At 54.2% G+C, this 21,902-nt stretch overlaps 2 long non-coding RNA genes across 5 annotated transcripts; one reads left to right on the plus strand and one right to left on the minus strand.

Annotated features, from left to right (window-relative positions):
* Window positions 1–755: 755 nt before the first annotated feature.
* Window positions 756–4,727, minus strand: LOC140622825 (uncharacterized). The gene is made up of 4 exons (XR_012022487.1): window positions 4,494–4,727; window positions 4,253–4,347; window positions 3,457–3,628; window positions 756–2,156 (listed from the first exon to the last, which is right to left on the minus strand). It is a non-coding gene; the product is annotated as an uncharacterized lncRNA (long non-coding RNA).
* Window positions 4,728–4,835: 108 nt separating this feature from the next.
* LOC140623221 (uncharacterized) lies at window positions 4,836–12,700 on the plus strand. Of its 4 annotated transcripts, none has more exons than XR_012022886.1 (6): window positions 4,836–5,368; window positions 6,132–6,280; window positions 6,907–8,199; window positions 10,055–10,231; window positions 12,321–12,393; window positions 12,575–12,700. It is a non-coding gene; the product is annotated as an uncharacterized lncRNA (long non-coding RNA). The 4 variants fall into 4 exon arrangements; XR_012022887.1 differs by having other exon boundaries at window positions 6,907–7,480; window positions 7,982–8,199; window positions 12,321–12,700; XR_012022888.1 differs by having other exon boundaries at window positions 9,748–10,231; window positions 12,321–12,700.
* Window positions 12,701–21,902: the final 9,202 nt, after the last annotated feature.

Below are 21,902 nucleotides of genomic sequence, written 5' to 3' on the forward strand. Positions count from 1 at the left end.
CCCCCGGGCAGAGGACAGGGGGCCCTCGTCCCACTGCTGAAATGTGCCCCGACGTCAGCATCTGGTGTGCCAGGGCACGTCAGCTTAGTAGGGAAATTCCATCTTTTTTTTTTTTTTTTTTTTTTTTGGGAAATTCCATCTTAAACAGCCTTCTCTTACTGCAGGACTTCTCTGAGCACTTAAACAATAATATGCCCATATCACAGAGTGTCCATGTCTTCTGCACTTAAGGAGCCCCTACAATCAATAATAAGACCAGCAATCCATTTTTATTTTTTACTTTTTTTTAAGATTTTATTTATTTATTCATGAGACACACACACACACACACACACAGAGGCAGAGACACAGGCAGAGGGAGAAGCAGGCTCTCTGCAGGGAGCCCGATGCGGGACTTGATTCCGGGACCTTGGGATCACAACCTGAGCTGAAGGCAGATGCTCAACCAGTGAGCCACCCAGGCGTCCCAACAATTCATTTTTAAGTAGGCAAAATTATACTTTTTTTGTACCTTAAATGCACATATATCCTATGACCCAGCAGTTCCAACTCTGGGTATACACTCTAGTCTAAAAATTTTTGCCCCTGGGTGTCAGGAGATGTGTACTAGAATGTTCCCAGCAGGGACGCCTGGGTGGCTCAGTGGTTGAGCATATGACTTTGGCTCAGGTGGTGATCCCCAGTTCCTGGATCGAGTCCTGCGTGGGGCTCCCCGCATGGAGCCTGTTTCTCCCTCTGCCTGTGTCTCTGCCTCTCTCTGTGTGTCTCTTGTGAATAAATAAATAAAAATGTTTTTAAAAAGGGAATGTTCCCAGCAATGCTGCAATAATAAAAATTTGGGGGTGACCACAAAGCCATCAATAGGGGAAAGGATAGATTGTGGTCTCCTCCTACAATGTGATATGTCATAGCAGTGAAAATTAGTAAACTACAACTATTCACAACAACAATGACAGTTTTCAAAAACGATGCTAGGGCTTCCAAAACGTCGAATAAAATAATGTCAGTTGCAGAAGTATATATACAGCTCAACACCATTCATATAAAAGCCCCCAAACATACGTAACAACATAATATTTAAGGAGATAAACTCTCTCTCTCTCTCTCCCCCATCTCTCTCCCTTTCTCTCTGTATACACACACCCACACACACACCCATGTATATGTATATACAAACAAAATTCAGAAATGTGGGTACTCTCGGAGGGGAAAAGGAATACAGAGAACTTTAAAGGTATTGCTGGCGGTCTGTTTCTTAAGCTGGGTAGTGGGTCTGTGGATGTTCTTCTACTTTTATGCCTTATGCTAATATATATATATACATAAATACATAGATGTAAATATATATACTGAATATACATATCTTTTTGCATACTTGAGACATTTTGTGTTAAAAATTTTAAATCAAGAAAAATAAAAGATACAGTCAGTTCACAGAAACTAAGATGTAAATGACTCTTGAGCGTATGAAAAGCAGCTCAATCTCACAACCTAAAACGTGAAAATTAAAAGACCCTTCTGCAGTGCCATTTGCCACCTGTCACGCTCGCAAAGATCACAGATGTGGTAATGCCCTGTGTGGTCAGGGATGAAGGGGAACGGGAAGCCTCCCGAATAGCCGTTGGGAGACAAACGGGCACAGCCTCCCCGGGGGTTGCGGGGCGGTGGGGGGAGTTGCAGTTTGGCAACATGAATCAAAACCACAAACAGCATGTCACCTTTTACCCCACGGTTCCACCGTTCCATGCCAGGTCTTTAGCCTTCCAGTTGAACCCCCAGGGTTACAAAATGACTCGTGTGCAAGGATATCAGTTGTCGGATTGATTTTAGTAGTGAGAGATTAGAAACATCCTAAATGAAAAAAAAAAAATCCTAAATGCCCATTCATGGGATCCTAGTTAAATAAATTCTGGAATGGCGACAGGAGGAAGTGCCACAACTCTTCAAATGCGTGAGAGTGCTGACGAGGAAGGAGCTCCACGAGAGACTCTACAGGATCTCCCAAGATAGAGGAAAGGGCCTGCGCCCATCATATGAAAACACGGGCCCATGCGTAGTACGTCCACCCTATGCCCCTCTGCACAATCGCTTGTCCATGCACCAAATCTCTCTTGCAGGCTTCACAAGAAAGCACCGTTAGCCTCTGACGGAAAGACCTGGATCATAGGCAAGAGAGGGGAAGAGACTTAGGTTCCACCGCATGGATGTTACACCCTGAATCTGACCCTCCTGATTCCTTCTGCCGACCAGCCCTGCGTGGCCACCAGCCCATTTCACAGAGGTGGGCCCCTGCTCCTGCGGCCCCCTTTTGGCCCGTCCCCTGCTCGGGGGGGGGGGCCTCCCAGTTGACGTTACCACCACGGGGCCACACCCAGGGCCCATGAGTGCCCCACCCGGACGTCGCGGAGAGGTCACTTGGGTGCAGCACGTCTTCAATCACTTGGAGACAGCATGTGATGGGCAATCACTCCCCCCTTGTCCCCTGCGATACAGTTTAACGTGGCTTCTCCGGGGACCATCCTTTGGGATCCAGCAATCAGCTGCACTTAGCTGCAGCCAGCTAAGTAACACCCCCTCATCTAGGCTCTTCTCTGCTCACCAGGATTGCACTTCCTAATCATAAAGCAAGAGCACAGGAGGCCTCTGCCCCAGGCTTTTTTTCTTGGGAGCTTGGGGAAAAAAAAACAAGCCCTTTTTTGTACTCTAGGGCTTTTGTCCCATGTAATGTACCTAATAATATGTTAGTTGTATGTAACGTAATGCTGATGTGCTGTAAATGCTAATACGCACCTTGAATCTCCAAGAGGGTGTGAGTCTAGTCTAGCATATGTATGTATATAGTCTCTACTCTCTGCTCGGATGGGCCTCTAGACCCCTCTTTTCCAGAACACCTGTTAACCTCCTGGCATTCCTTGGGACATGGTTGGTAAACCACAGCCTGCCCGATGCTGCTCTGAGTCCCAGTTCTGCCCTCTGGAGTCGCCCAGGATGAGTCTCTCCTCTACCCCTGCCACCCGCCTTGCAGATGGAAGGCCTGGCTTGGGCCCCTGATCCTCCTCCTTTCCCAGTTAAAGATCTTCAGCTCTTTTAAAAGATCTCTGATAGGCTCCCAGCCCCTGCACCAGCTCGGCCGTCCTCCTCTCAAGAGTCTTTGCACCTTGACATGCTTTTTAATCTGTGACACCTAGAAATAAGCAAATGTCGGAGAGCGGCCGAGGAGTGCGGCCCAAAGGGAGGCTGTCACTCCTATGGCTCGGGGCGGGCGCACCGCCTCTGCCCAGCTGTGGGCATCCGAGGCCAGGAACCCCCCTAGTTAGCGGCTGCCTCTCGCTGCAGGCTTCCATTGATCTTGTGGTCCACACCGCCGCCCCCCCCCCCCGCCCCGGGTCTTTTACACAAGCCCGGCTGCGAGCCAGCCTCCCACATCCTGTACTTAGCCAATCGATTTTTCTGAACCTGAAATGCAAGCCGTGACATCCATCTCTGTGATGCTCTCCTGCTCAATGCTGGGATCACCCGTGGCCCACGCCTGCCAGGGTCGTGTGAATCCTCAAACGGTCAGCATGAGCACAGGGAGGTGGAAAAGCTGGCTCCTGGGCACGTGTGACTCTGATCCACTCTGCCTTTACTTAGGAGGAGAGAGACAAGGGGTGACTTGGAAGCACCCGGGGTGCCTCCTCCCTCCCTCCCCAGTGGGTGACAGGCCTGCTTCCTGCGTCTGCATCCGCTCCTCTGCGGGTAGGCGCCTGTTGGTAAGTTCGAGGCCGAGCAGAGACCTCCAGTGACCTCCCTCTGGGCGGAAATGGAACCATCCATCAGCCCACTGGAGTCGGGTTTGTTCAATGAACTAGGAAACCACAAACTGATTTACGATCCAGCCTATATTTGGGCCCATCTTCTCTACACTGGTCTGTCTCGTCTCCTCTGTTTGCTGCTCCTCTGTGGGAAAACACCTAGTGCAGCTTCTGGCCTGAAGTGTAAGCAAGGACTGTGTTGTTTCTTTTTCTTCGATTTCAACCTTATGACTCTGGTCTCTGTTTCCTACCTCTGGCCTTCTTTTAATTCCTGGTGACCATGTGACTCCCTGGGTTTGAGACAGACCTGGGCTCTGTGGCAACCACGTTTGTCCGGTGACCACTGTAGGGTTGTGTGGGGTTTGCCCCCAGGGGTCCCCACGGGCCCATCTCGGGGAAAACCCCACATGAACTGCCTTTGATCACGAACCAAAGAAAGACGCCTTGAGCTTGCTTGCCTGATTCTAGAACTGGGCTGTGTTTCCACTGTCTGGGTTTCTGAATCGTAGCTCCCACCAAAGACCATTCTGAGGACCTCAGGAAAGTGCCTCTTCTTCCAGGGGCACATGGAACACAGATCCAGGAGCGATAATTTAAAAAAGAGAGAGAGAGAAAATTTATCCCCCGATATATTTACGTAATACGTGAACCAATAATACTAATATGAGTAAAGAAAAAGACAAAGCTGCTAGTCTTCACCTTGGAAGGGGAGGAGATCCTCCTCTGGCGAGGTCATTGGAAAGACTGAACACAACAACCTGCCTGGTGTCTCCCAGCACCTTATAGGTATTTAATCCTGTGCTCTTTTTTGCATGCCGGAGATGCCGGTTGTGAACTTTCTGAGCTGGGGGTGGGATCTTTAAAATATGCTAATTTTAAGCTGAGCCCCAGGCAGAGGGAGAAGGAGACGGGGTGCGCGAGTGGTGGGCCCAGTGGTTAGCTCATCTTTCTGCGAGGAGACTTTGCGCCTTTGTGAGGCAATAATATGATAAGCGGTGCTGGCTACACGTGCTTCCTCCTGTCCCACATGAGGCCCTGGCCAGTGTCCCTTAGCTCCTGTTCACTCCTCTCCAGCCACACAGGCCTCCTCGCTAGGCCTTAACTGACCGAGGTCGTTGGCTACGCGGAGCCCATGCACCTGTCATCCCTTCTGCCTTGGACGTTCTTTCCCGGAGTTGCCTGCAGGCCTCTGCACAAACATTAGCTCCTCAGAAAGGCTCTCCGTGGGCATCTAACATTTCCTGCCCCTCTTCCCCTGCGTCCCTCCCCAAGCCCTGCTCTATTTCTCATCGTAGCGGTACTTACCAACACCTGACGCTGATTTGCATGACCTATTTGTTCCTCCTTGCTCAGGGTCTCCTCACCAGAAGGTGAAGGCCCGGAGCACGTGGCTGCCACTCCGCAGGCAGCCAGTGACCCACATCCGCGGAAAGGACGCCCAGTGAAGTTGCTCACCTCTTCCAGGGCTCAGGCCCCCCCGTCCCTCCAGGAGAGAGTATCGGAGTGGGCAGGAGGCCGCTGCGTTCTGCAGCCCGGCCATCCGAAGCAACCACGGCCGGGTCCTCCTCCATGGGGTGAGTCCTGGGGAGCAGATGAGGGTAAGCCGGGTTTCTGGCCAGGCAGGAGAGCAGGCCAGAGGACTGCACCATCAGGGCATAAAGGGCAGATGGAGAAGAGAACCAGGGTCGAACTGAGGTCAGGGGCCAGAATGGGGCAGTACCACTTGTGGGGCTAATGTCACTTCCAAGTTTCCCTTCCTGGGGGCTCAGTGTGGGTGGCCAGGGCTAAAAGCACAGATTCCAGGGTGGCCGGACCCCTTGCTGGCCACGTGACCTTGGGTAACCTGCTTCCCCTCGCTGTACCGGCCTCCTCCTCTGCAAACTGGAGCAACTAATACTCATCTCCCCCGCCGGCCTTCCCGATGCAATTGGACGTGACCCTGGCTGTGCAGCTGGCGGCTGGCTTCTAGTGGTCTGAAATCTGGGGTCCCCCCTTCCCTCCTCTCCTCTTCCTCTCACTTACTCCAGCTCCACTTGCTGAGGCTTCCAAGCTGGTAATACACCCACGAGGCCACATTTACAGACACTTTGGTTGGGAGGGGGGTGTAGGGAGTGGAAATGCTTCTGGACTCAGCGCCCCACAGCTTCGCACACATTGTCCCAGCTCCAGGCGCTGCTCGAACAGTGCATTGCAGGGCCAGGGGATGCAAACTCAGCAGGTTTGTGTTTGTTTGTTTGTTTAACTGAGGTCAAGTTCACATAACCTAGTATTAACCATTCTGGTGGCATCTGGTACGTTCACCATGTTGTGCACCCAGCACTTCCCGTCTGGTTTCAGGATGTTCTCATCAGCCCCAAAGAACACCCCCTACCCATGAAGCAGCCACCCCTCCCATTCCCTCTCTCCTCGGCGCCTGGCAACCACTCGTCTGCTTTCCGTCTGTGGATGTGCCTGTTCTGGATCTCTCATTTAGAGGGAAGCACGCAGTACGTGACCTTTTGTGACTGGCTTCTCTCACTTAGCATGTTCTCGAGGTCCGGCCATGCTCTGGCGTGTATACACTTCATTCCTTTTTATGGATGACTAATATTCCCCAGCAGCATTTCTTCATCCAAATGGAAGGCAGCGCTTTGCTGGTGGGTGGATGCGGGCATATGTGAAAGGAATTCAAAGAGGGAAGAGAAAAAAAAAAAAAAAAAAAAAAAAACAAAGAGGGAAGAGAGAGGAAGAAAGGAGAGAAGAGGAAGGGAGGAAGGAAGGAGGACAGAGGGGGGCAGGGAAGGGAGGCAGGGAGGGAGGGAAAGAGGGAGGAGGACAAAGGTGGGGCAGGGAGGGAGGCAGGGAAAGAGGCGGGGAGGGGGGAGAAGGGAGGAGGACAGAGGTGGGAGGACGGCCACCCTGGAACAGGGGTGAGTCTGAGTAGCCGGGCTCCAGCCCCTGCAGCTCCCAAGCCAGGACAGCGAGAGCAGGGTTTGGTGATCCCTGAGGATGAGCAAGGGGCAGGCAGGGGAGTGGGGTGGCGGGCCGTGCTGGGGTCTCAGAAATCACACACTTGGTCCTGTGCTTCTCAGGATCCCCACCTTCCTCACACCTGTCCCTTCTTCTGCACCAGGCCTGTGAAGACAAAGGCAATCCCTGGTCCTCTGACTCCGCCCTGAACTCTGGGAGGTGTTCCTCCTTCCCTGTGCTGGGGGAGGCCAGGTGCTGCCCGGCCCGGCTGGAGCTGCTGGAGCTGCTGGGCTGTGTGTGTCACCGCCTCTCACCCCGTCCTTGGACCCCAGAGCGACTGGGCCCCCACCACGTAGCTGCTGGCCGGGGCCGTGGCCCCACGCTGGGAATTTAGGAGACAGGCCCGGCCAGATGTGCCTCCCCTGCTGGACAAGGAAGTGGGGGTGAAAATGCAGCCCCCGTCTCTGCAAGATGGGGTCCCCCAGGAGGGTTCCATTCAGTACAGACCCTCTTCTCCCTGCAGCTTAGGGCACCACTTCTCTGCACCTGGTGCTCAGCTTATGCAGGCCAGGGAGCCCGACCAAACGAATATCGACTCATGTCAGCCTCGAAGGTGTTTGACGCCCCAGCCTTGTTTTAATGTAATGGTTTGGGGAACTACGGATTCCCTTCGGATTCAGGCTGGTTTGGGAAGGGTCCCGCGGTCCCCTCCCTGCCCTGATGGGAGCATAGGTTTGGTAAGTGGCTCTCGAGAGAAATTCGTATCTGGGTTTGGTTCAAGAATTAGCAAAGATACGCAGTCCGCTCTGGTCTTGGGGTGAGGCTTTGGTTCAGAGAGAGGACAGGGCTGGCTGTGGAGCCCAGGAGGACACGGCCGCCACCGCCCACTGGGCCCCCCGCCGCGGCTTGGGGGGTCCTGTGCTGCATTTAGAACAGGAGCCCTGGCCCTCAAACCCCAGTCAGTCTCCCAAGGGCAACACTGTTTGATTGATTTTGAAACTGTGACCGTGAAACGGTTAATAAAAACCCGATAGATCTGCACGGAGGTGCTTTCCGCACTGCGCGGCCCCTGCTTAGATGAGTGTGATCTGTCACGGCCAGGCACGGACGCCCAGAGCGCCCTGCACGCAGGAGGGGGCTGTGCAACCACCGGGACCCCCGACTTCCCCCGTCTGCCCCTTGCCTCCAGGGATGACGGAAACGTCTGCCTCTGCTGACACAGCTTCTCCGCTCTTTAGGACAATGGTTCTCAAAGTGGGGTCCCCCACGCCACCACAGCATCATCACCTGAGAAAACTTCAGAAATGCAAATTCTTGAGCTCCACCCCTTGCTGCTCACCACCCCTGGGGCCCCCCACCTCTGCTCTGCAAAGCGCCCGCCACCCTCCGGGTCTTCGGCACCCGGGGCTTCCCACCGTGACTCTGGCTCTCTGTCTATGGTATCTGACAAATGCAGGTAACCCTAAGGCTGAAAGTTTCATCCTATATGGACAAGGGTTTACGTTTGAATGGGGGATAAAATACGGAATCTCCCACACTGGAGGTTGACGTCCCCATGGAGAAGAGGGAGGCTCTTTGTTAGCAAGGAAGGGGCCGGCAAAGGGACAGTCTCTGGCCCAAATCTTCCTGCTGCTTCAAAGAATTGGGATACGAGGGGGTAGAAAAGCCTAGAAGTTAGGAGTGTGTGTTCTGGAACCAGAAACCTGGGCTTAGGTCCCAACTCGGCCTTCTGCTGGCTGTGTGACCTTAGGTGGGTCATCTGATCTCTCTGTACTTTGCAGTGCCTTGATCTGAAAATGAGGATATAATAAGACTTGGCTCCTAGGGTTGTCCTGAGGATTTTCTCAGTTCTGCACAAAGGAGTTCTTAGGGTAGGGCCCTGCCCCTCTAGCAGGGGCGCTCTGTAGCGCTCCGCCACTCCCCTTGGGCCTGCAGCTCCCCACCTATTCCATGGCCAGCAACTTGTCCCCCCGGGGCTCCTGTCCTGTGAGAAGCAGAAAGCCCGAGGCCTGGCTTGAGGATGGTGACGTTGCTCTGTCCCCACCACTGTCACTGAATGGGGTAGCAGATGCTGGCCTGCTCCCGTCTCTCAGCTCCCCAGAGGACACAGAGATGAAAGTCGGAGGCTGTGGAAAAGCCAGAAGGGACAGGAGGAGGGAAGAGACAGGAAACTAGATGGAGACAAACAGGGGAGGACTAGAAGGGAGAGACACACAGGGAACGGGAGAGAGGGAAGAGGACCGGAAGCGACAAGCAGGTCACTCCAGGGAAGCCCTGTCCCTTGGGCTTCGACTTGTCCCTCTGCGGCCCAGTTACCTAACCAAGCTACGGCTGGGAGCCAGAGTCCAACGTCTCGGAGCGCTGAGAATGATGCAGGGGGTCTCCTTCCCCCCCACTCTGGAAACCCCAGCCTCAGGGCCTGTCCTGGGAGCTGGGGAGGGTTGCCTGACCTCAGCCACCTGTAGAGCTTGAGGCCCGTGAGTCCCCGGCGAGGAAGCTGGGGTGCTGGGTGCTGTGAGCCCAGGCTGCGCTCGGGTCGGGAGTGTGGCTCATCCAGGCTGGAGAACGCTGACCTCTGAGCTGCATTCTTTCGGCACCTGCCAGAGCCTGGGGGGCACCAAGTCTCCCCTCTCCGTTTCACCCCGGCTTTGACCAGCTGCTGGGAGCAGAGAAGGAGCCTGGCACCACACTCTGCCCATAGCCCACGTCTGGGCTCTAGAGAGCCTGACATCCCTGCTAGTAGCTCCAAGGGGATCCGTGAATGTCCCACAGCAGCTGCTCTTTTGGTTTTGCCTGCTGTTTATGGAGCTCCTTTGAACAACAGCAGGTGATGGGGTACCTGCCCTTTGGGGGGGGGGTGGGTACGGGGTGCAAGGAATCAGGCCTGGCTGGTGCATACTCCCCCCCGCCTGTTCACATACAACAGCCCCGGTGAGGGGACCTGGGGGGATCCAACCCCACTAAGCTCCCCGGAGTCAGTGGGACACTTTCCCTATCTTGCTAGATGCACCTGATGGGGAGGCCGGACCCTAGGCCAGTGGCACACACAGCCACCACGGGTGACGGGTACTCCTCTCCTGGAGAGAGCCCAGCCCCGGCGCTCCAAGACACCCACCACCCAGCACTGATGAAATGCCCCCTCCTCTGGACGGAGGGCACACACCTGCTGAGTCTGACTCACTAAAGTGTTTTCTTTAGCCCATTCAGGGCCTGTTTGTTTCATTTAATTTGAGGGCCTCGGAATGGAATGTGCCCTCTGGTAGGTCACAGTGCCAACCTCTCTCTCCCGTCCTGCCCCCCTCGGCCCCGAGGGTCCTGGAGCCTGGCTGCTGTTCTGAAGAATCCGATGGCCTCAGCTGGGCCCGCTGCTCTCTGGGAAAATCGTGAGGGACACAAGCATTTGGTCACCCCCTGCAAACGTCCACTCAGGCTGCTGGCTCCTTGCTCAGCACGGGCCCATCAGGTCCCCCAGCCTGGGCCACCCCTAGGTGAGGCCTCTGGGGAGAAGGGGTGTTCGCAGAGGACTGAGGAGGGGGTGAGGCGGGGCGGGGTGGAGGGTGCAGGGAGTGGGTGGAGGGAGGCCTGATTAGCTCTTCACTGGGGAATGAAAGTGGCTGGACGCCAGCAGAAATTTCAGGCTGGAATCCAGGACATTAAGATTTCTGGAATCTCCCCCTCTCCCCCCACCTCCACCCCCACCCCCACCCCGGGTCCTCCCTCCTTCCTTTGTTTCTCCGTTCCCTCTGGCCATTTCCCTATGGAGACTGGTGATACAGGCCCTCAAAACACAAAGGCCTGTGTGTTTATCTTCCCAGATCTGAGCTGAAGCAAGGAAGCTGGGCGCCCTGTGGCTGGGCTGGGCGGGGAGGAGGTGGCTTTAGTTTAGAAAGAAAGCAGATCACAGCCCCAGAGAGAATAAAGGGGTCAGTGTGGAGGCCGGGGAGGCACAGCGGGCGGGATGCAGAGGGTCCCGAGCCCTGGGATGGAAGAGTCCCTGCACACGTGGGTGACACAGGCTGCCCCCCCCCCGACCCCCCGGCCTTTGCTCACACTGGCCCATCAAAGCCCAGGGTCAGGTGACCCGTCTGAGGGCCTCATGCTCTGCTGGTGAGAGGGCAAGGTGGATGAGATGGAGGATTTCTTGTCCCTTCCCAGCTCACCTCTGCTTCTACAAACTAGTGTCTCCCCCCACCCCCAGCTCCCCCTCCTCCGGGGCTCACAGCTCCCTAGTGTTTTACCAGATAATTCTCACTGTTACCTGGACGCACGTGCTTTTACTCTTGGTGTGCTTTGGAAAACCAGAGTGGCTACATCGAATGGTGGTTTGATGGATTTATTGCCTAGGATGAGGCTGAGTTAAAAATGTGAGTTGATTTAAGGAAGTAGATGAAGTAAATAATAGTACAGGTGGTGTGTAGACAAAGCTCGAAGTTTCGTGGGATGCGGAAGGCTGAAGTGTGGGAAAACCAGTGTGACCCCAGACAAGAATGGGTCCCCCAACCGGACCGTGCTTGTTCTGACTCCACCCTGTATTGCACTTAACTGGGGCGCAGCCCCGGAGACATGGAGAGGGCCGGCATTCGGCGCACATGTGGGGGCCACCGTGTGCCCAGGCTTCCCCGGGGCAAGGGAGCTGCTCACGGGCCTGGTTCTGGGCCTCGTGTCCTCCCCCCCTCTCCGACAGTCTTCACCCTTGGGATTCCGCTCTTCGAGAGGTGCATCCGGGGAAGCCACTTTGCTGGAGCACCCCCGCCATCCTGCTCCCCCAAAACCCACAAGTGGAAAGCAGTTTCAGAGGTGTGCTCGCCCTGCCTGACTCCTTCCTTAGGAGCTGGGAGGCCCCGTGCACCAGCTGGGGGATCTCAGAGCTTCACACTCCTCCTCCGCCAAAGGGAGGTCCCGTTGTCATGTTGCTCTGAGCTGGGAATGACAGGAAGCAGGAAAGCCCACGGTGCCTGGCAAGGCTCTGGCCTCCCGGTCCCCACCCCGCCACCCAGAGCCCCTGTGACAAGCCAGAGGAGGGGGCAGGTGGAAGAGGAGACAGGCCTGCAGCCTCTCAGCGAGCTCGGCGCTGCAAACGTAGACTGCCCCCGGTGCGGTTGCTGGCTTCGTCGGGGAAATTACTTTAGCCCGGCATCATTTTTTCTGTGCCTGCTCAATAAAATAATTATTGATGGCCTCATCCATTTAAGTCACAATCAAAATAGCAGCCAAGATGGGGTGGCCCTGGATTATATCACCAGAGCAAGGAACTAGTTTCCATCAATTCGCAAATACATTCACATTTAGGTGAAAAATTATGCCATCTGGGGTCAAATATATCAGAGGCTGGGCGCTGGGCGGGAGAGGGCCCAGGTCTCAGGGGGTCTCCACGATTCAGCAGAGTAGGGGACAGCCTGAGTGGGCAGCGGAGGAGGCCCGTGCCCGGTGGACGTGAGAGGAGCGGGCCCCATCCCTCCCAGGAGCCTCCCAGGGGGGTAAGGGCATCAGCTTTTCCAAAGGAAGAAAGACAAATACGTGCGGGTTGGACAGGAGAGAGACCCACAATTTCCCAGGTGTTAACAGCCATGTTAACAGGTGTCCAGCAACTCTCAGCATCCAAGGTGGGACAGCAGGTGGGGGAACAGCGGAAAGCTGGAGCTCGAGACAGGTAGGGCAGGAGAACAGGAGGGAGGGGGGAAGGAACACCCCCCAGATGTCGCTGTGTGCCAGGCACTGGGCTGGGTGCTCGGTGGCACCCATTGCTCCCATAGCCCGTGAAGCCAGCAGTGGCATCTCCACGGCCGACGTGAGGACAGGAGGCTCAGAGAGGGGAATTCACTCCTCCAAAGGTGCACAGTGTGTAGAAGACAGAACCTGGCATTCACGTCAGATTTCCCTGTACCTGGGGTCTTCTCTGGAACGGCCTCCGTCAGTCACTTGCGGGTACCTGTTTTAGGTGTGTGTGGAATGGGGACTGGTTTTCTTTTTTTTTTTTTTAAGGTTTTTATCTTGATTTCTTATTTTTAAAATATTTTTATTTTATTTTTATTTATTCATGACAGACACAGAGAGAGAGAGAGAGACAGAGACACAGGCAGAGGGAGAAGCAGGCTCCACGCAGGGAGCCCGACGTGGGACTCGATCCTGGGTCTCCAGGATCACACCCCGGGCCGAAGGTGGAGCTAAACCACTGGGCCACTGGGGCTGCCCGGGACTGGTTTTCTGAAAGTGGGAATGTAAATTAATCAAGAAGAGAGAGAGGAGACCCTCCCCTGTGGGTCTTGGAGGTCATGTGGGCCTAGCTGGGCCCTGCTGGTCTGGAGACAGCCCCCGTGTATCTCCAGGGCTTTTCTCAGAGCCCTTTCCACTTAAGGCTGGCTCCAGCAAATCTGGCTTCTAGTTAGGTTTCCCCAGACCCACCTCCCCAACCCCGCCACCTCCTGATCTCCGACCTCTGACCCCCACCCCCTCAACACACACCCAGGGGAAGCCTGTTCCTAGAGCTTACGTACTGCCTAGTATGCATGGGCTCACCTCCCCTGGGGGTCTGAGCTTCAAACCTGTATTCTAATTATGGCTTGAAAGGCGGTGACCCCGGAGATGAGATTTCAAGGGTTGACCGAAAGCATTTTAGGGTGTGACATGTCTCCCCTGTCCCCCCAATATCATACCATGTAGGGCATTGTCTTTTCCTGTCTGCTCAGCACCAGCCCTGAGCATGTGCCTTCAATAAACACAGAAGACTGTGGGATCCGTGTTGGAGGCACAGGATAAGAAACGCTGGGGGGGGGGGGGGGATCTTAAATCTGCCTCCCCAATGTTTGACCCTTCTTTCACCTCCTTTAACAAGACGTCTCTTTATTGGCATGATCTTACCTGCCAAAGCATTCTGCCTCGCAGTGCTTGTTCTGGAAACTCCTGGCCCCATGCACAGTCTCAGTTTGCACCCCGGCCCTTGGCACCCGCCTCCCCCATTCAGGGGACTGCCTTCATCGTGGCCATTGGGCCATTTTGGAAAACAGCCTGACACTTCCACAGAATGTTAGCTATAGAATTATCACGTAAGCCGGCACTTCCACTCCTAGGCATAGGCTCCAGAGAAATGAAAACAGAACATTTGTCCATAAATGTTCGGAGTAGCATAATTCATAATAGCCCCAAAGTGGAAACACCCCAAATCTCCATCCGTTGATGAAAGGGAATAAAATACGGTATATCCGTACTCTGGAATTCTACTCCCAATAAGAGGCGAAGGGCTGAGACGTGGATAAACATGAAAACGTGCTGCTGAGTCAAAGAGGCCAGTCACAAAAAGACCCCACATTGTATGTCTCCATGTATAAAAATGTCCACAACAGGCAAATGGGTAGATAGGAGGTAGATTTGTGGTAGCTTCGGGCTGGAGAGCTGGGGTTGGGGAGAAATGGGGAGTGACTGCTATTGGGGATGGGGTTCCTCTTGGGGGTGATGAATATGTTCCACAGTCGACTATGGCCATGGTTTTGCACAATTCCGTGATGACACTAGGACCATTGAACTGTTCTCTTAAAATGGGTCAGTGTCGGGTATAGGAATTATATCTCAATGAGGCTGTTTAAAACAAATCACGGCAATGTACGTGGCTCGGTCCCTCCGGCCTCTGACACCTTGCTTGCCCCTGCTGACGGCAGCCTTTTTACCTGCCCTTTTGCCACGTACGCAGACCTGTCACCTGGCTCTCCATCCATCAATCACCCAGCTTCTCCTAGTTGCACCTGCTTCTGCCCACCCCAGCCGGGGCTCCCCACCCAAGTGCTCCCTGTTTCCCTGATTCACATGGCTGGGCTCATTGGCCACCTGGGCTGGAGCCTCCTCCAGCTGGGGCCAGATGGGGAATGATGCTGTCCCAGGGTCCTGAGAGCTGAGATCAGCCCTGGGAGATCTCCTCTGCTCCTTGCCCCGTCCTGACCGTGCTCATTTCATGGTGTACTAGTCTCCAGTGAGGCCCTGGGACAGACGGCTGGGTTTGAACCCTGGCTCTGCCACTTACCAGCTGTTATGGGCTAAATTGTGCTCCCTAAATCCATATGTTAAAGTCTTAACCCCAAATATCTGGGAATGTGACTGTATATGGAGGTGGCATGTTTAAGAGGTTATGAAGTAAGATGGGGTCCTAAGGGTGGGCCCTAATCCAATAGCACTGGTGTCCTTATAAGAAGAGGAGATTAGGACACACACAGAAGGAAGGCCACTGAACACACAGGGAGTGGGCAGCTAACCACAGCCATTAGAGAGAGGACTCCGAAGAAACAGGCCGGCCTGCACCTTGAGCTCAGATCCCTAGCCTGCAGAGCTGTAAGAAAATTGATTTCTGCTGTTTAAGCCACCTGCTCCACGCTACTTTGCTATGGCAGCTCGAGCCAACTATTACACTAGCTACGTGACCTTGGGCGAGGCACAATCCGCTTCGTCGTGCCTCAGTTTCCTTATCTGTGAAAGGAAGATGATACTAGCACCTATTCCTGAGGTCGCTGTGAAAATTAAATGAGCTATACCTGTGAGGACCTAGAGGGTGCCTAGCACATAGTAGGTGCTATATGTGTGTTCCTATTACTAATATTAATAGGAATATTAATATTCCTATTATTAGTAGTATTTCTATTCTGCATCAGGGACACCACTCAATAAAGATTTCCAAGGACCAACGGCATCAATTGAAGGTGCAAGCTTTACTTTAACACTTACTCTTTTAGATTCACGAAAGTATGCCAGGAGGACGCCTGGGTGGCTCAGTTGTTAAGCCTCTGGCCCTTGCTTTTGACTCAGGTCATGATCTCAGGGTTGTAAGATCGAGCCCTCTCCCTCTGCCCCACCACTGCTCTCTCTCTCTCTCTCTCTCTCTCAAATAAATTAATAAATAAAATCTTAAAGAAAGAAAGTATGCCAAGAAATGTGCAGTTTTCACTGTCTTACTTGACAGAGGAGAAGACGCAAACAAATTCTCATCAATGCGTTAGTCAAATAATGTACAGAACATCCTACAATGAATGGGCCGCTATGCAGCTGCTAACAAAAAGAGGTAGCTCTGAAGGTCAGGTTGTGAATATACAGGGACAAGCAAACATACAGAAATGCGTGGACATAGGAGCATTGCAATGCCAAGTACAATGGGTATCGTATGACCCTCTTAATGTAAGTAAATGAATACGGTGTGTTACGCGTTTATAGAAATGTCAATACTGTTATGTATACTTTATTTTCCTAGAAAAAAGCTGTTGACAGAGATTATATAGGAGAGAGACTGGAGTATCAAAGGAGACTCTAACAATTTATGTCACACCTTTCTGAAATTAGCGTTTTACTTAAAAAAAAATCGGAGAAGGACAAACATTATATGGTCCCATTCATTTGGGGGATATAAAAAATAGTGAAAAGGAATAAAGGGGAAAGGAGAAAAAATGAGTGGGAAATATCAGAAAGGGAGACAGAACATGAGAGACTCCTAACTCTGGGAAACGAACTAGGGGTGGTGGTGGAAGGGGAGGAGGGCGGGTGGGGGGGTGACTGGGTGACGGGCACTGAGGGGGGCACTTGACGGGATGAGCACTGGGTGTTATACTATATGTTGGCAAATCAAACTCTAATAAAAAAATAAATGTATTAAAAAATACTGTAACGAGGATTAGCTGGGTAATGAATTATGGATCGCTTTTGGGGTTTTTTTTTCTTTATTTTTCCTTGTTAAAACAATAAACAACAAAGAGCCCTTAAAAGAGACGCTCTTGTAAAACCACCCCTGACTCCAGATGCACTACACTCTCCTAGTCCCTGGCTCACGGATTTGCCCATCACTGTTCCCTACCCTGGGAAGGTCAAAGGCCAGGATTCCAGCTCAGGTCTGCCACAGCTGGGGGTGTCCTGGAGAAGTCCTTGAGCAGCCTCAGCCTCTCCCTCCCCATCTGTAAGATGGAACACTTGCTCCTGCCCCATGACATTGCAGGTCATGGTGGCATCCAAGTCGTGATGAGAACTCAGCTGTCCATGCTTTGCATTCCTCCCGTGGGGTCGGCTCTAGAGCCTTTGAGGGGCCTAGTAAAGCTGCAGAGTCCAAGAAACTCCAGAGAAGAAGCTATTCTGGGCCTCTTCTGCTTATAGGACTGTCCCATCACCTCCACCTGGTCCCTGGGGCCTTCGGCCAGTGAAGTGCCTGTTTGGTGAGAGGCAGAATTGTGGATTCAGGGCACAAGGCCTGAGACAGAGACCCTGGCTCCGGGGGGTGCACAGAACAACTCAGGACACAGGGAAGCTGTGTAAGGGTGCAGAGAAAGGAGAGGTTCTTTCCAGCTGGAGGGTTGGGAAAGGCTCTTGGAAGTGGTGAAAGAGGACAGTGCCTATGCCTGGAGAGATGTGGGGAAGGACATACCAGATGGAGAAAACTGCAGGAGAAGGAGCCCAAGCTGGCAGGAAGAGTGAGAAAGAGCTACCTCTAGGTTCTCGGGGGCCTGGGGCAGGACTCCGTCCCAACAGCAGCACCCTGCCTGCCCCAGATTCCAGAACCCCCAGGCCCTACCTGCCTTCAAGCCCTGGTGTACTATAGGCACCTGATCCCTGTGCTTCTCCTTTGCATCCCCTGGTGTCCTCAGCTGGGGGCCGAGGGGCTCTCCCCAGGCCTCTGAATCCTGATACTCAGGGACAGAAGAATCTTTCCCTCAGGGGCCTGTTATTCATCCAAAGGCCACCAGACCCCTCACCAGTGCCTCCTTTTAGAGAAAGCATGTTTGGGGACTTGCTCAAAGCCTCAGCCCACGCAGGCCAAAGGCTGGTGTCCTTGAGCCTTATCGGCTGTGTGAGACCTGGTCACAGGGAGCCAGGAGTGGCCTCTCCCTGGCAGGTGCCTCCCCAAAGCACGGGGCTCAGGAAGGGAGGAGCTGCCCAGTGTCACACCGCTGGTCAGTGGAGGAGCCAGGGTAGGACCTTGGTCCCTGTGCTCCTCATCTGGGGCTTCCCTCCACCATCACTGCCAGGGAAGGATCTCGAAAGACAGCTGTTACTTGCCCTCAACTCCCCAAACCTGCACCATTAGCACCAGCCTCTTACAGATGAGAGGGGACAAGCCCTGCAGAAAGTAAAGCAGCAGGACTGGAGGGGGGGACCCAGCAAGCATCACTGCTCTGGTCAGATTCCAATTCCCGGGTCACCCCCCCTCCCTGAGGGGAGAGCCCCGGGCATCCTGGCATTGGTGCATCCGGGCATCCCTCCGGGAGGGCCTGGTCCTGGCTGCATGCAAGGGCACGCCAGGTAAATCAACAGCTCCCCAAGTCAGGAGATCCGGAAAGGGCAGCGGTCGCGGGGTGTAAACGTGGTGATTGAAATAATGCCTGTCTACACAGCGTCCTCATGCTGGAGCCATCAAATGGGGCTGCTCGGGGCTGCCTGAGGGGAAGTCTCCGGGTCCTTCACTGGCGGGGTGTACGAAGGTGCAGTGCACTGTGGGTGGCACCCCTCAGACCACAGGGGGCAATGATGGGGAGAGAGGCTTGAGTGAGGGGCTCCTCCTCCCAGGAGGGGTAGAGTGCCTGCCCAGGGGTGACCCCCCACCCCCCCTGAAATGGGCCGGGCAGCGCCTGCCTGCCCAGCAGTGGGACAAACACCAGGCCCTGGCCTTCTGGGCCCTTTCTGCTTGCCCGCGGGTACCTGCTGTAGCTCCAGCAGTGGCTGGAGAGGGGCTGGGGCCTGGGAGCGCAGTGGGGGCGTCCCCTGCCCGGTGCTGGGGCTCCCTGTGTGAGCAAGGTGTGCATCCACACACACGCACAGACACGGCCCCTCAGGAAATAGTCACTCTACACTTGGCCCCGGAGCTGCTTCTAGGGGTTGGGAGCATAGTAGTGGGGGGGGGGGGAACCAAAAGGCTATCCTTATGGGATTTAAATTCATGGCGATTAGAAGGAAGACGCTCTCGGGTCGTGTATCTGTCCAGTGTTTCAGTTCAGTCCCGCAGGCCATGAGCTCCTGTCTCACTCTTCTTTCTGCCCACGACCCACTGCAGACCCTTTAAATCTAGAAGGCCCTCACTAATGGTCCCGCCCCTCCCTCTCTCCTCCTCCCCTTCTAAATTAGCTTTGCCATTAACTCTTTTTTTTTTTTTTAAGATTTTATTTATTCATTCATGAGAGACACAGAGAGAGAGAAGCAGGCTCCCTGCAGGGAGCCCGATGTGGGACTCGATCCAGGACCCCAACCTGAGCCAAAGGCAGACGCTCAACCGCTGAGCCACCCAGGCGTCCCGCCTTTAACTCTCGCCTTCTGTCTCTTCACCTCTGCCCAGTTCTCTGCACACCACCCCCACCTCCTGAAGGTGTCTCCCCGGAACTTTCTCTCCTGTGGGGAACCAGGAGGCAGGAGCCAGCTGGCCTTGGGCTCAGACCTGCCTGGGGAGCTCAGAGTACCTCTGCCCGCTGTGGCCTGGCTGGGGGGTGGGCTGTGAGGGCTGGCCCACCTGTGAAGTCAGCCAAGTGGCTTTTCTGCGTCCCCAGACATCCCCTAGGTCCTCCTGGGCTCCAAATTATAGCAGCCACCATTTAGCCAGTGCTTCATCCAGGTCAGGCTCAAGCTCAGGCCTCATGAGCCTCAGCTCATTTAAGCCTCTGACAACCAGACAACTCCGGCGAGGGGTGGGGTGGGGTGTGGGCATGCACCTTCCCTGTAATTTCATTAGGGGGACCTCCAAGGTCACAGAACAGAAGAGTAGCAAGGTCAAGGTCGAGGCTAGAGTCTGCTCTGCCTTGACCCCCACTCTCCTGTCGCTACTCTGTCTCCCTGCTCTCTCCTGACTTTCTCTCCGGGGGGGCTTTTTGTCCTCCAGTGGTGGCCAGTGAAACCCACCACATGTGCCATCGAGGTATCTCCATTTCATATAGTGAATGGCATTCTGGACCTAGATAACGTATCTGCGGTGGTGGAGTAGGAGGTAGATGGGGGCAAAGGGGAAAATTTTCATTTGGGAATAGGGTTGTCCCAGAGGTCCCATCATCACCCCAAACAGAAGGTTGTCTCTTCTGCTCCCATAAAACAGGCCCCTCCCTGCCAAGTTAAGCAATCAGACAGCTCTGTTCCCCTGTTCACTATTTACCCAGATTGGCTCCAGGGCAGATGTTCTAGACCTATTAATTATCACAGGATAATTAGGGATGGGGAAATCCAAGCACAGATAAAATCAGCGCCTCCCCCACCTACCCTCATATTCCCTTCTGGTCTCCCTGAAATCCTGGGATGGGCTGTGTCTCCCCGTGCTCCCTATCCCACGGCTCCCACCAGACTGAGCCAGGCCAGTGCCAAAGTGCCCAGAGGAGAGCTGAGCCATGCTCAGGCCTGCCCCGGCGGCTCTAGTCATGTTGAAATTCCTGTAGAAAGCCTCCTTCCTCCCACCCCGGAGGTCTGGGGCCCTTAAGGAACCATGTCCTTGCTCTTGCCCCGCTCAGAGTTCAAACTCGTGTCTCCGCCTTCTCACCCCCCCACTGAGATAGGATAAGGGTCCTTAACCGGGCATCTATGCACCTAAAATGGACCACTTAGTTTCAGGACATGGGAGACTGCAGGCAAAATTTTTCATACAGGTTTCTATCTGCATTTATCTAAGAATATTCTAATGGCTTATGGAAGATCTTCAAAGAGCCCTGGGCCTCCACCCCCAAAGGGGTATGAATCTCTAGGGTAGGGCAGCCCGGGTGGCTCAGCGGTTTAGCGCGGACTTTGGCTGGGGGTGTGATCCTGGAGACCCAGGATCGAGTCCCATGTCAGGCTCCCTGCATGGAGCCTGCTTCTCCCTCTGCCTGTGTCTCTGCGTGTCTCTCACGAATAAATAATAATAAAAAATGAATGAATGAATGAATGAATGAATGAATAAGTAAATAAATAAATAAATAAATAAATAAATAAAATAAAATCTTTAAAAAAAGAAAAAAAAAAGAGTCTCTAGGCTAAGGTGTCACTGAGTGTTTGGGAGCAGCAGCCACAGTAGCAGAACTGCTTCTCCCCAGCACTGGCCGCTACTTGCCATGTCATCTCAGTTTCCTTCTCTGAAAAATGGGATCACAATGATCTTTACCACCTGGAGTCGTCATGAGGATTAAAATAAGAGGGGTACACCAGCAAAGAACTAAACCCTGTTCTTGGCCCGTAGTTAGTACATGTTAGCTACTATTTATCATCCCCATTCAGGAAAGGAAAGCAGCTGAGAGAGGCTGATTGACTTGCCCCCCCCCCCCCCCACATTCAGCACGGCCCAACGGGGAGCCCTCCCTGGAGCAGAGGCTGGGCTGCAAGTCTGAGTGCCACTGGGCAGCGGTACATGGAAGATGGTGTGCCAGGGGTGGGAAGTCAGGTCGAGACGGGCCCAGAGAGCAGGGATGCCTGTTGAGAGGTTGGGACACAGAGGGAGAGCTCAGGCCTTGCTTGGCTTTTGAGCTCAGGAGAGCCGAGTTCCGCTCTGGCCCCATCTACGGGCCGGACAAGCCCCCTTCCGTCTCAGGACTCCTGTTTCTTGTCTCGAACATGAGGCAGGTGCAGAACCAATCTGGGACCTTTGATCGCACATAAAGGCAACAGAGACATGAGGCTCCAGAGTCTCAGGCTCTGTATAGGAACTCGCTGACTGTTGGAAATGTCGGCTGCTGTGGGGATGCTGGAAGCAGCTGGGCCCGGAGGAGTCCCAAAAGCTAGAAGCCAGTTGCCTGGGATGGGGACGTGTCAGGCACAAGGGTTAGGACTTTGATGGAGTCCCAGGCCCAGTGGCACCCCGAGGCCTTCTGAGCAGACTTGGGGCAGCTGGGGACTTCGAGCCTCAAAAGAGGCTGAGGGATGCAGTGCTTTGGTTTCCTCCTTGGGCCCCTGCGGACTGGCCACTCTAACTGGAACTTTAAAATCACTGGAAAGAGGCTAGGGTCACAGCCCAAAGGAAGAACGTGACAGTCAACGACCTCTTCCCCTTGGAAAGACCAGTCCAGAGTCTCTCCCTGGGCATCCTGCGACACCCTGTGGGGTCAGCCCAGCTTCCCTCCTGGAAACACACTGCAGAGCTGTGAGGAAGCCCCCCCCCAGCCTTGCTTCTGAAGGCCTCTCTGCCCTGGGGGAGCCAAAACACCACTTGATCGCAGCATCAGGCCTGCCATGGTGGGTGGGTAGCCGCGGCCAGGGGGACTC

The sequence above is a fragment of the Canis lupus genome, chromosome 32 (genome assembly GCF_048164855.1).
Source record: "Canis lupus baileyi chromosome 32, mCanLup2.hap1, whole genome shotgun sequence".
In the NCBI taxonomy this organism is placed as follows: Eukaryota; Metazoa; Chordata; class Mammalia; order Carnivora; family Canidae; genus Canis; species Canis lupus.